This window comes from Podarcis tiliguerta, assembly GCF_965153285.1.
Source record: "Podarcis tiliguerta genome assembly, chromosome: 7".
NCBI classification, from domain to species: Eukaryota; Metazoa; Chordata; class Lepidosauria; order Squamata; family Lacertidae; genus Podarcis; species Podarcis tiliguerta.
The window spans coordinates 59591484-59606427 of record NC_139540.1 but is presented as its reverse complement, the minus strand read 5'-3'; the positions used below and the strand labels follow the sequence as shown (position 1 = coordinate 59606427).

The 14944-nt window shown below is 43.0% G+C and overlaps 1 protein-coding gene across 8 annotated transcripts in view; it reads left to right on the top strand.

The window, feature by feature from the left end:
* ATXN1 (ataxin 1) overlaps positions 1 to 14944 on the top strand; it is a 294034-nt gene that overhangs the window by 71081 nt on the left and 208009 nt on the right. For 2 of the 8 annotated variants that reach the window (XR_014513365.1, XR_014513366.1), the window contains exons 1-2: positions 7742 to 8010; positions 13828 to 14013. The gene's annotated coding sequence lies outside the window, so the exon portion shown is untranslated. Of the gene's footprint in view, positions 1 to 4254; positions 4337 to 5653; positions 5809 to 7741; positions 8011 to 8927; positions 9006 to 13827; positions 14014 to 14944 lie in introns of those variants that run through there. The other 6 variants (XM_083449387.1, XM_083449366.1, XM_083449372.1 and 3 more) reach the window with 5 other exon arrangements.

The following is a 14944-nucleotide window of genomic DNA, read 5'->3' as shown; positions in this document are numbered from 1 at the left end:
GATCCAGCTCAGCTCTTTTTGTGTTCTTCTGAATCCCTGTTCTCTTCAACTCCCTTCTTATTTATTTCACAAACAGGCTGCAACATTTTATTTTGGGACCCTGCTTGTACGAACAAAACGTCCTTTCAGTATTTCACTCAAAGACTCTAGTTTTCTGAAACGAATCTCAATCTTTGAGGTCTTCAAAGAATACAAGCTTTATATTTGCAGATGCGTGTTAAATGTTCAAATATGAGCACGGGAGCAGGAGATTAGTTTTCACTAGCTATATCTGCTTAGTGTTTGGGATAGCCTTTAAATTCTTGGAATTTACCCTGCTACCTAGAAGAGGGCAGCAGGTTTTCAGCCTATTTGTGCAGAAGTTTAGCTGCAGAGACATATACCTATAGCATAGTAACTCTGTCAGCCAATCAGATCATACCTCTAATCCGAGGCACTTTCATTTGGTCTAATAATAAATGCTGAAATCTGGAGTTAAGGCAGCGTACAAAGATACCATTTAATACACACAATTTGGATTATATTTGGAACTCTATACCCAGCCTACAATGGCTGCATTGTTTCCTTTTCTCCTGTTCCTCCTCCCGGTTATTTTTAATTCCACAAAAGTATAAAAGAGCATCATGCTGGAGGCAGCAGTTTGAAGTGGAACTGCAGAGGATTTCAATGGAAAGTTGATTTATTTCAAGGGATTATGAGAGCCCAGGGATAAAGCTGGCACCCTGCCATAGGGAGAGCCCTTGACCTAGAAGCAAGGAACAGTTACAAAGCTGTTCGTGTACATAACTGAACAGAACACTTTAATTTTGTGCAGAGCGTAACCTGAATTCTTTCTCCAAGGGAAGATGAAAGAAACAAGCCCCACTGCTTAGTAGGACACTGGTCGCTGCAGCGAAGGCTCTTGGCTTTCTTTACATCTTACTCAGCAGGACTGCAAGAAGCAATTGTTTGTGACAAAGGGCATTTTGTTATTATTACTTTTTTTTAAAAAATGGTGGAAAATTAATTAAGATGCCACTCATAAAACCAGATCTGGATTCAGAATTCATGCAGCGTTCCAATCGGCAGAAGAGAATTAACCAGCCATAAAGCCATCCCAGGTAGTTTTGTGTTAATGCATGAAACCTAATTTCTCTTTCTTTTTCTCTGGGCCTTGAGCTGTAATTATAAAGACTTCACATCTCCGTGGTGACATCAGATGGTTAACAGAATGTGAACCAGGGAAGGAAAGCAACCCGTAGCTTTACCATAGCATTGTTCGCATTCCATAAAAGACAATCTTCTTCATGAGAGATCACTCTGCCACTGAGGCTTATTAATTTGCGTGGCTAATGTTCAGAGAGCCTCTCATCAGGATTCAAATAATCAGTCTTGCACTGCAGACAAGAGCATGTAGCATAATAACACAGTGGCAGACTATATTCCTGCAGAATCATATTATGAAACATTTTCTAAGCCCTTGAACTAAATCAAACATACCCAGTATTGCATTTACTTTTGTAAAGTTTTTCTCTCTCTTAACCAGCTGCTTCCAGATCAGTGGCTCCTTATACTACACAATCATTACTCTTCCACCATAAGCTACAAGCAAAATTGCAAGTGACATTCCACACTATATGGAGCCTTGCCCTTTTTTCATATGGATATCTCACTATGTTCCATTCACTCTAGTGGGTGTGACATAACTGCTGTGGGATTGGATCTCAGTGTAGTTAGGAACTCACTAGGTGACCTTAGGCAAGCTTCTCTACCTCTGTCTCCCTCTTCTGCTGTATCAGGATAATAATATTGGCCTACTTTATAGGGTTGTTGTGAGGTATATATATATATATATATATATATATATATATATATATATATATATAAACTTTTATGAAAGTACTTTGTCAATGCTAGATATTATTATCATCACTATGAGAATTATTCTGCTGGGGCTTGCGCTTTAGTTGGTTCTTAAATATTATGTACTGTATTTACTTGAGTCTAATGCGCACCTCAATTTTCAGAACCTTGAAACCAAAAAAAGTATTTGCTGGCAAATGTAAATGTGCCATCGAATCTAAATCCGATGCACATCTTAATTTGGCGCAAAAAGGTGATCATTAGATTTGAGTAAATGCGGTATATTTTATAGATACAAATATGGAGTCTATTCCTTTCATACAAAGCTTAAATTCTTCCTAGTGTTCTGCTCTAAGCAAAGGGCTGGTTGTGATTAGAACAGTTACAAGTGACCTGGCTCCCTGCCAAGCCCATTTCACAGAGATGTTCACCTGTAAGTAAAGAAGTAAACTTTTATTATAGCAGTCTAATGATACAGACTCAGCTCCTAGGAAAGAGCACAATCTAGTCCAGGTGTTCTTACAAGGCAAAAGAGTAGCAACAATAAGTCCAGTCTGAGAACAAGGTTAGAAGTAAGGGTTCGAAGATTGCACAGAGCTGTGGTTGCACCAATAAGTTTCGTAGTCTCCCCGCCAAGCTTTTGAGCAGAGACAGAGAATGCCCAGCTACACACAAGGAACCCTATCCCTGTGAGAATTCCTGGCCTGTGTCTTGAGGGATGTGTCCCCTCTTTTGTCTTTGGATGCCAGCTTTTCCTGATAAACAACACCAGACTGGCCTCCACCTCTGAATTCTTCCCACTGCAGGGAAGTAACCTCCCCAGTCTCTGACAGGCTCCTCTCCTCCCCTGGGGAAGGAGAGGAAGCCTTTGGGACTCTGGCTTCTACAGCTGAGCCAGGCATGTCAGGAGGTGGAGGGAAGAGTTGTGTCATGTGGCTTCCACTCTGCCATCTCACCCCCCCCCCCCCATTCATAATTTTCTTTCTCAAGTGCCTGTCTGAATCAGAGTAGTCAGAGGGAATCAAGACAACTAGCACCCTATATACATAATAGAAAGGGGGGAAATGCTTTAGTAGCCCATAGATATGACCTCAGGGAAGGTCCATTGGGCTGTGTGTGTACATTTTCTACTGACTATGATAGCTTCTTTCCTTCCATTAATCTCTCCTTATGCACTTCCTGACTTACCTAACATTGTTTGGGCACCTCACATCACAAATACCAGAAGTCTCATTTATGAACCTTGGGATCCAGGGTATTTTAATAACCCAGAATTCATCCTCCTGTAAAGCCTCCAGTAAATTAGAAAGCAACTGAAGGAGTTCCTGAGGGAGAAGGAGAAGAAAAAGGGTCATTAAAAGATCAGAACAGGTTCATGCATTGAATGCCCTCTGTGGTTGGTAGATGCACAGTGCAAAAACGAGTGCCTTAAACTCAGCTTTAGCATGGAACCCCACATAGCCACTCTATTCTGGTGCTTATTTCTTGCAGTTTATTCGTGGCTCTGCATTATTCAGTGCTAATGCAGGCTACTGAGAGAAAAATTAAAGAGAAGAAATCATTTCTTGAAAATTTATGTGTGCGTGTATAAAGTGATTAATTAAGAAAAATTAAAAACAATTCTGAAGGAAAAAAAATTCTGCAGTTGTGGAGGAGTCCTTCACAACTCAGCCTCCAGCTCTGTTTCAGATGCCAGCGTTAGGCATCACAAATATCAGACACTGTGATCTTTCTCTCCATTTTCTCCCACAATAAAGGGAGTGGTCTCTTCCACCAGTTAGCAATAACCTCTGCTCTGGACCCCCACCTTCCAAGCTCTTTGGTATTTCTATAAGCCCATTCAGCAAGCCTTAAGAATCAATGTACAGGCCTATTGGCCATTGGTCCTGTGGATTTTTATTTATGTTTCTTATTTTATAGACCACTTTTTAGCCTTTCCTGAGATCTCTAAAGTGGTTCACAATTAAAACAATACAAATCCCTAGCACAAGAAAACTAAATGGGGAAAAATCAAGCTGGAGATCAGAAGGCAAATGTCCCTTCCAACTCTACAATTCTGTGATCCTATAAAAAGGGAAGGGAAGGAGAGCTAGGTATCTAAACCAAAGGTATGTAACAAAAAGAGGTTTTGCAGCACATAAAAACACCACTAAAGCCAATGCCAAAGGAGGGAGTTTCAGCTGAGTTTCCCCAAGTAGGGATTAGCATTCAAAGACAAACCTACCAAATCCACATTTTCTGAACCAATATGCAAACCAACACACCTCCATCCTTGGAAATTCACATTTCCCTGCATCTTGAAATGCAGTTCTCCACCCATGCAATACGTATAGATAGGCATACCGTGGGGTGAGGAATGCATAAAAATGTAAGTTTCTTTTTTAAAAAAATTGGCAAATTGCTGCAGAAATACGGAGAACTGAACTGCAGATTGGGAAAACGAGAAACTGATTGAAACTGAAGTTGACAGATCCATCCATTCCCTGCTCCCAAGGTAGGGTGCCACCACTGAAAAAGCCCTACCCCATAACCCAAACAGATCTTTGACGGCAGCAGGACACAAAGCAGGGTCTCCAGTTAAGGTCACAGTCATGCACAGACAGGCTCATGTGAGAGAAGGCTGACTTTCAAAATCTTGGTTCTAAAACATTTGTGGCTTCCTAGGCCACAACCATCAGTACTTTTGAATGGTGCTTCTTAACAAAATGGTAACCAATGAAGACTGAACGATCTTGGAGTCATGTGCTCTGGAAGTACAGGCCATAGTCAGGCCACCCTGGCTACTGCATGTTGCACTAGATGCCGCTTCCAAGCATTTTCCAAAAGCAACTCTACGTAGTGTGCAGTGACGATATAATCTGGATGTGCCCTGTGGCCGAAGACCCTTCCTTTCCTGAGCCCTTTGCTCCAAACACAAATTATCTTTTTCCCCCCTGAAGAAAAATATCCAAGTATACCCTTTGTTGTCTTCTCTTAGGTCCTAACATTACTTTAGCAATGTGATTAGCAGTCACATTGTGGTTTGTTTGCTTTTTAATTTAATCCCAGGCTCAAGGGGGCGAGAGGGCACACTGAGAGCCAGTGTGGTGTAGCGGTTAAGAGCGGTAGTCTCATAATCTGGGGAACCGGGTTCGCGTCTCCGCTCCGCCACATGCAGCTGCTGGGTGACCTTGGGCTAGTCACACTTCTCTGAAGTCTCTCAGCCCCACTCATCTCACAGAGTGTTTGTTGTGGGGGAGGAAGGGAAAGGAGAATGTTAGCTGCTTTGAGACTCCTTCGGGTAGCGATAAAGCGGGGTATCAAATCCAAACTCTTCTACTTGTAATCAGCACAGGGATGGGAGGTTTAAGCCTTCCTCCACTGGCCATGCAGCACTTAGGGGAGGAAAAAATCCCATTGCTTCCTCATGTTTCCCTTGGCCTGGACCTGCACTGTTTCTAGTGCTTTGCCTCTCTGGCACTCTGTTCATTTACAGCTTGGTCTCTTGCCTTTGGACTCTCTGGCCCAACAGTTGCTCTCCACTTGGCTCAGGCCTCGGTCTGATGACTATGAACTGTGCCAGCTCTCTCCTTGCCAGCCTTCCCCACCAGCCCTGATTCTGCAACCACCACCTCTTCTTCTGCTTTCGGCAGTCATTTGTTTTCCTCCATTTGATTTACAAACACGCCTGGTTGATGAAGCTTCCCTGTTCTCTGCATTCATTTTCTACTTAGGGAAGGATTGTTTGTAATTTACAGTTTTAAGTTGGCATCCTATTATTTTATGCTGTCAAAAAGCATCTGTTGCAATCGGTGTCTCTTTGCATTTACAGACTTAAAATAAATCAAGCCAGCGACGTTAGCCAGCCAACGTTATCAGCAGCGTTAACAAAGGCTGCTCAAAAGTTTACTTAGTATCTGTGGGAGAGTGACCTTACGAAGCTGCACAACTTTCTAGGATGCTCTGTATGAACTTGCCTGCTGCTCTGTAAGTGGTTTAACTCTTGCAGTTACATTCACGTGCCACTGCGTCTATCCTGATTATCTGGAGCTGAGCCCAAGCACACATAATTTGCAAAAGGCTCAAGATGGGCAGAAGTACAATGTTGAGTGCTGCACATATGTTTCCCATACTTTTTAAAATTAAGATGCAGTTACGTTCAACCTTTTCAGGTTGAACCTATCAGTGAACACAGGAGTGGATGTTTCTCCATGTGGCATTGCTCCACCAACCTCAACCTGCCCACAGCCAGTCTCTACCTGGCTGCCATCTTACTTACACTAAGCCATGGAGTGGTTCTTGCCTGCCATAGGCTCTGGCTCCACATACTGCTGGTCTCTCTGTTTTCCACCCCACCAGTGCCAATGGCATCAGCCACCAATGGGTCGTGGACCCCAAACCCCTCTTTAAATTAAAACATAATAGTGTTGTGAGCTTTTCGGGGGTGGGGGTGGGGCAGCAGGCTGTATGCCTGAGCTCCCTTCTAATTTCTGGATCCCTTAAGGATCCCCAATGCTGGAATAGCCAGGTAAGTTTCTTAGTCATGACCCCTAAGTATGGGTTGTTAAGGTAACAGAGGAAGTGAAAAATGGAAGCCCCTCATCCCTCAACTAGCCGTTAGTTAGGACAAAACCCGAGTTGAGGTGTGTGAGCAAGAAGCCAGAAGCAGGCTGCAGGCTGAGAGATAGAACAGTGCCTGATTTCTGCTGGAATCCAAGGCTGTGGAGATCCCAAGGACACCACAGTCTCCGCTGTCCATCATTCCAAGGAAACAACCTGGAACCCCTGGATTTTTGCACCACTTGGAGATTGGGGTGGCAAGCAGCAATAGTAACAAGTTGTTCTGGTACATGTTCCCCACTAACTCCACTATAGGATAATTTGGGCACAACAACTTTCAAACATAAAGGTAAAGGGACCTCTGACCTTTAGGTCCAGTCGTGACCGACTCTGGGGTTGCGGTGCTCATCTTGCTCTACAGGCCAAGGGAGCCGGTGTACAGCTTCTGGGTCATGTGGCCATCATGACTACGCCGCTTCTGACGAACCAGAGCAGCGCACGGAAACGCCGTTTACCTTCCCGACGGAGTGGTACCTATTTATCTACTGGCACTTTGACATGCTTTCAAACTGCTAGGTTGTCAGGAGCAGGGACCGAGCAACAGGAGCTCACCCCGTCACGGGGATTCGAACCGCCGACCTTCTGATCGGCAAGTCCTAGGCTCTGTGGTTTAACCCATAGCACCACCCACGTCCCTAACTTTCAAACATACGTACAGACAAAATAAAACTAGTATTTTACCAGTTGGTATATTAAAACACCAAGTCCATTACCCATACTTTCACTTGCTAGTCTACATTTAAAACAAGCAGCAGCATGCAGATTCCTTCATTCTCTTGGTTCACATTCCTTATAACACCCCTCCCCCTTTACGGGCTGTTTGCTGTTTCCAGTATTCCCCATAATGCACCCAAGTATTTCTGGTTATTCTGGAGTATTGCTGTACTCACTGGTGCCACTTACATCAGTGTTTGTTGGGCTTTTCTTTTTTCAGTATTGCATCTGTTAATTGATTTTTAAAAGCTCACTTTAAAAAAAAACGTAGATTTTTTAAATGGGAATGTAGATTAAGTTTTGGAACGGCTCCCTTTTCTTCTGCCTCGCATTAACATTCATATGTAACACATTCAACAAAGACTAAAAAGGCCTTGGGGTCACTTGTGAGAATGCCCTAAAGACGTGTTGCTGTTCATGGAATCACAGAATTATAGCGTTGGAAGGGACTCCCAAGGGTCATCTAGTCCAAGGTTTGGCTTTTGCCATCCTCTTAGCTTATGCTGTGTTTTCTTCTTAAATCTCCTGTGAGAATTACGCACTGATGCATTTTTATCGTGCCTGCTTTTCATTAAGCCAGTTCCTGATATTGCACAGTTGTGAAATGTAGAAGCAGAAAAAGGACCTGAAATCTACAAATCCTGGTCTTTTGAAACTGGGACAATAAAATGTAGATGGTGCGGTGTGGGGATTTATACCGTGTGTAGCTATTGTAGCCAGATGTGCGTGATTTCTGTTTACGTTTTTATTGTACAAAATGTTCGTCCCTTTCAGAACTGTACCCTGCATCTCCATGGGCTGAGAGTGCAGTCCTATACATGTCAACTCATTGAGTTAAGTGGGACTTACTCCCAGGTAAGTGTATAAGATTGTAGCCTGAGATATTTTCATTGCCGTGATTACCATTGCAGGTGGAATCTAGTGAATTGTCAGAGAGCAACAAACGTTCCAGCATTGCTGAAGACCTGATCAGTAATGCTGACTTTGTATACTGCTTTTACATGATGCTCCCAGATTACTGATCATCTGGGATTGTCCTCTCAGCAGCACAGTTCAAGCATGACTGCAGCTTGTATTGCTAAAACAACATAGTCAAAACCTTTCATGATACTGTCTCTAGCACTGCAGGTGGAAGCTCAATCCACCATGTGTAGACCAGAAAGCATTTTTGTCGAGCAACCAGCTTCATCTGATTTATCACAGCCAGACATTTGTACAGACTTTGAACTCTTGCAGAGCGACACACATGAGAGAGGCCAAAGTTATCTAGATCACTTTCCATAGTCTTCATTTGTGATCTGTACCTTCTGCGACTGTGCGTAAGAGTTTTCACGTGTAGTTTTGTTTGCATTTCAGTCAGTCTTGGGTGGAGAAGAATAATTGTCCTTTTATAGATACATTTTGCTTTGTGCAACCTAAGGATGTAGGCATGTTCCTTGCAATTGTGAAAGTGGTCACTTGAATGCTTGAACCTTGGGCATCCTGGCTACTTAGGGCTGCCATAGGAGGCTTGTCCAGGGGAGTAAGGCAAGTGGTTAGGAGCACCCTGGGGTGGTTATCATTCCATCCTGCCATACGGTGGTTGTAGTCCCTATAAAAATGAGTGTAGTGCGGGAGTGGCCATGTATTACTTATTTACTACCCTACCTTTCGCCCAGTGCAGTGCAGGACCCAGGTTGGTTCACAGCATACATTAGAACAGATGCAACTGTTCCCAAAACAAACTGTCAGCTAGTAGATCTGTTGTGACAAGGAATTTCTGTTCTTTCTAGCTCTAATTCCCACCATCCCTGACCACCAGCCATGCTGGCTAAGACAGATAGGAGTTGGCAGTCCAACCAACAACACAGGTTAGCCCTTCTTGGAGCAGTGAGACCTTTACTGAATAATTTTTCTCTGCATTGCTGATGCTGTTGATCCAGCTTCATTTACCAAGATTAAAATTGTACATATTCTTCATCCATTTATTATGGAGAGATGACCTGGCAAACAAACAAGCAAATTCAAAGGCATGCTTTTCTAGGCTTTCTGCGCCCATGCTGAAATGTTTAACAGCAGAGTCTTAATTTGGAGTGTTGATCTTGGGCTGCCGTATTTCTGCTCTCCTTTCCATCTTGTGCATGCCCAGTTTTAGAAAGGACTGCCGTTTTGTTTTCCACGCACATTCTGGTGTGCTGCTGTTGTGTAACAACATATAGTATGTAGAAGAAAACACCCTTCTTATTATAGCACTGTTGAGAGGCCTTCCAGTATTTCCATTTGAAATTCCTATTTTCAGGGACTTGCTACTGAGCTGTAACAAATTGCAAGCAGGAAATCTGGCTCTCTGCAGCCTAGGAGCAAACTAACTCACTCACAATAGATAAAATTAATCCGTATTAATGGCATGTCCTTCCAGCAACCAAAGCAAAGGAGTGTGTGTGTGTGTGTGTGTGTGTCCGCCTATCTATCTCACGTACACATAACAAACAGCGAAAGAATAAGAAAAGCAAGTGCTTTATGTGGCTGTGCACAAATGTATGGAGGATGGGAAACAGGCCAAGCAGATTGCTTCTGAACGAAGGAGGTTATTATTTATGCTTTGGGTATGACTGAAACAGGGCAAAATGCTCCTTGTAGCAAAGATATTGGTATCTATGAGCATTAATCAATAGAGAGGTGACACTAAAGAGAAGCAAGAAAACTGTACAGTGGTACCTCGGATTAAGTACTTAATTTGTTCTGGAGGTCTGTTCTTAACCTGAAACTGTTCTTAACCTGAAGCCCCACTTTAGCTAATGGGGCCTCCTGCTGCCACCGCGCTGCCGGAGCACGATTTCTGTTCTCATCCTGAAGCAAAGTTCTTAACCTGAGGTTCTATTTCTGGGTTAGCAGAGTCTGTAACCTGAAGCGTATGTAACCTGAAGCATATGTAACCCGAGGTACCACTGTACCTGTGTTTCAAATGTATTTCTGCTGCCTGCAAGCAGCATCTGACAATGGAAAACTAGTAAAGGTACAATTATTTGAGAAAGGATAAGAGAACGGGAGAGCAAAGGAGAAACATCTGTTGGGGATCATTGTGGATGAGGAAGCTCTGGATCCCCATAATCCCAATCATGTTTGTGCAGGGCATTTTTTTAAAACCCCATCTGCACAGGAATACATAAGTGGGATCAAGATATCGAATTCTTAAAGAGTACTTGGACCTTGCCAGAGAAAGACCAGCATACAGGCAGTGGGAATGTTTCCTTTACTAAAACAGGAAGGTAGGGAGCTACAAAGCCAGGCCATGTGACCATGTAGCTCAGTATTGGTCCACAGTGACTCTCCATATTTCAACCAGGGGGCCTTCCTAACCCTACCTGAAGATGCTAAAGGACTGAGATGCTCTACCACTGAGCTATGGCCTTTAAAGTAAGGTGGTTGATGGATATGAGTTACTGCTACTCATGTTGTGGCACAGCTTGCCACTCCCATGTCTCTCAGTCTTTGGGCTCTGATATGAGGAGCAATAGTCCTCAACCAACATTTTAATTCTGCTATAGATAGAGAGGCAACCAGATAAGATGGCAACTCTGCATTCAAAGCTTGCTTTGAGCGAATGGGAAGTTGATCCTGCTAACTGGAAAAAGATTTGAATCAGTCCCAGGCTGAGAGTGACAGAAAATAAGAGAAGTTGTCAGAGGCACTGTGAACTGTGAGCTTTGCAGTGTGTCATGCGCTAACTGCAGCTTACTGGAAAGAAAATTAAGAGGAAGTATAATGTGCATGTAATGTGAAAGGTCATGGAGGAAAATGTGTTCATTTTGCAGTCAGATAATAATGCGAAACCTAGAAAATATAAAACCTAGAAAATATAAAAAAGAAGAGGAGTGAAATATGTTTGAATTAAAATCAAGCATTGAATGTGTTTTTTTAAAAAATACTAGAAAATGTAAACTGGTGCAGCCAGAAGTTATTTAATGGTGATAGGAAACCTGTCCCAAGACACAGTGTTTTGAGAACGTAGTGTAAGAAAAGAAATGTAAAGGTAAACAGCAACATGACCTTGACAAGGGATATGCATTAAGATAATAAGAACAGTGAAGGCTTTGTTTTGCATTTTCATTATTGATTGAAAAAAACAATGAAATGTGGGGATTGTGCCAGATTGTGCGAGGATTTGAAAGGCCAGTGAAAATTTAACCAAAGGACCCACAAGTGAAGGCAAAGACAATGCAAAAAGACATGCTACTTTGGTACACTAGCAGGCTGATTATACAATCAGCCTTTGAAGAATAAACCCTCTGAACAGTTCAAGCAGTCAGTGCAATACATGATTCTGTGAAGTGAATCAATGCTGCAGAATTTATCACATAAAAACATGGAGTATGGTCATTACAGCAGCTACCCTCAAGTTTTCAAGTGAAGACTGACTGGGCCACATTAACTATTTTGGGCATGGTTCCCTCTATTCTTGCACCAGCCCACACATCCAGTGTTCCAGAGTGATGGGGACTATAGATGCATGACTCTATCCCAGTTCATCCCATCCCATTTAAGTCTGCAAGCACTTAGAAATACATTGCACCCAGTGGCGGAGCTTCATACTCTGGCACCAGGGGGCGGAGAGCAGGCGGGGGCGTGGCTGGCGTGTGCCCTGGGGGCGGGGCATGCCACCTGCAGGGGGTGGTGCCCTGTGCAGGGGGAGCAGCCATAATGTCACCCTACTGGGATTGCGCTGCCAGGGACGCACTCCTCTTCCTCTGCCAGTGGTTGCATCTTGTTCCTGTGCTGAATTTTTAGGATAATTCCAAGAGAAACAATATATTTGGAGATGCAAGCAGGAATTTTTTTTTTTTAAGTGGTTGCTGCATTCTGGTTGTATCACTACCCATGATACTTCAGGTAAGTCCTAAGACAGAGTTTTATGAAATATTAGATTGAAAGTTAGTCTAAATTCTTCAGTAACATAACTAGCTTTTCCTTTGCGATATTCTGTCAAAAATGACATTATAATGATGGAAGTAATTATACTTCATCTTCCTCACCATCTGGGTATCAAAACTTCCTAAATAAATGTATAAACCTGGATCTGTGGTGCCTGTTCTTATTGCATCATAAAGGCTGGAATGATGAAGGAACGTAAAATATTGGAGACAGTATGGGGAAATTGTCTGTTGATGGCAGTTGGAGAAGAAACAGACAATAAAGATGTAGAGGGGCCTGAGGCAGAAGAAAGAAGAAAAGTCCTGGTGCGTGACATCCGAAAATAGAGGAAATGTGAACTAAACAACAGGAATGGCTAATACAGGTCTATGTATAGAGATTCAAAAGCAGTTAATTGGCACCATGTATGTGGTTGCTTTAGGGATGAGAAATCTGTGTTTTGATTGTTGTCTTTTCACTCTCATTTATTGTTAATGGGTTTTGTTATTTGTTGTTTTATTTAAAACTTACAAGATAAATATCCCACACATTCACTGAACTCCAGTGTTGTTTTCACCTTGTCTCATCCTCATCCATAGTAACAAAACAACAACCACCCACCTGTGTGCACTACAGATTAATCTAATTATTGATTTATGTGCATAAGGATGTCAGGGAAAGCCTTATGTGGTGCTCAATGTGTAGTTCTGGTGGCAAAAATATATCCATTACACAAAATGAGTACAAAATTTAAAAGAATCCCTTTTTAAGGAAGGCTTCTATTTGGCAAGGAGAGAAGTAATCTGGGGGGGGGGGGGGATGCAATTGGGGCTACTTAAATGTAACATTGTTTATGTGTGCAGGTGAAACAAACCATGAACCCTGGTTTAGCAATATGTCTGAATAGGATTCCATGGTTTGGAGTAACACAAACAAAGCAGGATCTGTATAGTCAAGGTTTGTTCTTGGCTTAAAGATTGTGGGTAGTTTTTAAAGTGAAACAGCCATGATCCTTAAAGGTAAAGGTAAAGGGACCCCTGACCATTAGGTCCAGTCACAGACGACTCTGGGGTTGCGACGCTCATCTCACTTTATTGGCCGAGGGAGCCGGCGTACAGCTTCCGGGTCATGTGGCCAGTATGACTAAGCCACTTCTGGCGAACCAGAGCAGCTCACGGAAACGCCGTTTACCTTCCCACCGGAGCAGTACCTATTTATCTACTTGCTCTGGCATGCTTTCGAACTGCTAGGTTGGCAGGAGCAGGAACCGAGCAACGGGAGCTCACCCCGTCGTGGGGATTTGAACCGCCAACCTTCTGATCGGCAAGCCTTAGGCTCTGTGGTTTAACCCACAGCGCCACCCGCATCCCGCCATGATCCTTAGGTTGGCCTTAATGCTAAGACAAGGATACTGGTCAAAGGTGCCTCAGTCAGTGCATTCATTATAAACCATTAACTACGGTTTATAGTGTGGTGCAAACGAGACCAATAATAAAAATACACTTTTTTTCATTGGTAAAGAAAATCCGCTGCTGAAAAAAGAGAAACAAATAAAATGTGATCTTAAATGGAACAAGCCACCATTCATCACTCAAAGGCATTTGTTTTTCATTTCAGATTTGTTAACTAGTTGTAAAAACTACAAAAGGGGAATTTATCCATACGCACCTTTCACGGTGATGGTGTTTGAGTCAGGCTGAATTAGATGGTGAAATTGTGTGCAGCAGGCATATTTACTTGGAAGTAAGCCTTACTATTTACAATGGCCATTTGTTTCCTCAGTGCCACATGTCAATGTACGAAAGAGTTTCGTGGAAACTCCGGATTCCACCACTCCCCATTCAAAATATTGAGGCGAAGGAACTCGTGGTGAATGAGATGCAGCGCCGGAAAGGTGGAATGGTGAGAACAAGAACGTGCATGGAAGGACCTGGCATTGGAATTTAAGGAAGGTGTTGAAGTTGGGAGGTAATGAGAGAGTGTTGATTGGTCTGCCTCAGGAGATAGTAATAGAAAAAGCAGTGACCACCGCAGTTTGGTGATGATGTTGAGCCTCTCTCCCAACACTGCTGCTGTTTACCAGGACAGTACGGGGGCAGGGCAAGGCAGAGTTGGGCAACCAGAGTGACGGGAGTGCCAGATTACCTCAAATGATATGGCTGCATGGCCCAATTTCACCACCACTCTACACTACCCTAGTAAGTGGCAGTCATGCTCATGTCACACTGCTTCATGGCATCAGCCACTCTTGAATGGAATTGTACAGCCCATGTGTGACCCACTATTCTCCCTGCTCTATCACCATCTACAACCTCTGGTATGTCTGTAGTAATGCAGGGGGGTGTATCAAATGGGGAAGGGCAAGAAAGCTTCCATTTATAGTAAGGTTAATAGTCAAAAGCATGGAGAAAAGCAGGGGCTTGATGGCAAGAGAAGGGTTGTACTATTATCCCTCAACACTATCAACTCAGTGACGTTTGACCAATAGATAACTTTTAACTTGCAAGGAACCCTTGACTTCGCTAGCAAACACCCCTGGATCTTCAGAGATATTTCACATCCCACAGCAGTCGGTGGAGTAGGGTGGTGGCACTTATAACTGTCCCCTCCAACCTCCCTGCAAATTGAAATTGTTTGTTAGAAGCTGCTTTGGATTCACTGTGGAAAGATGGCATATAAATAAATGAAACCAATCTATCAGTAAAGTTGCCACTTGACTCTGAGGTAATTTCTCATACCCTGTGTTTGATGAGGTTATTAAGGATGTGGGAAGTGGGGATGAAGAGAACCTTATAAATTCTCTGGCATCTTCTATGTCTGAGGTACCCAATTTCTTGCCTCAGTTATTTGCTAACACACATTCTCAGGCAGGAAGAGGCTTAATTGTTATAATATACAA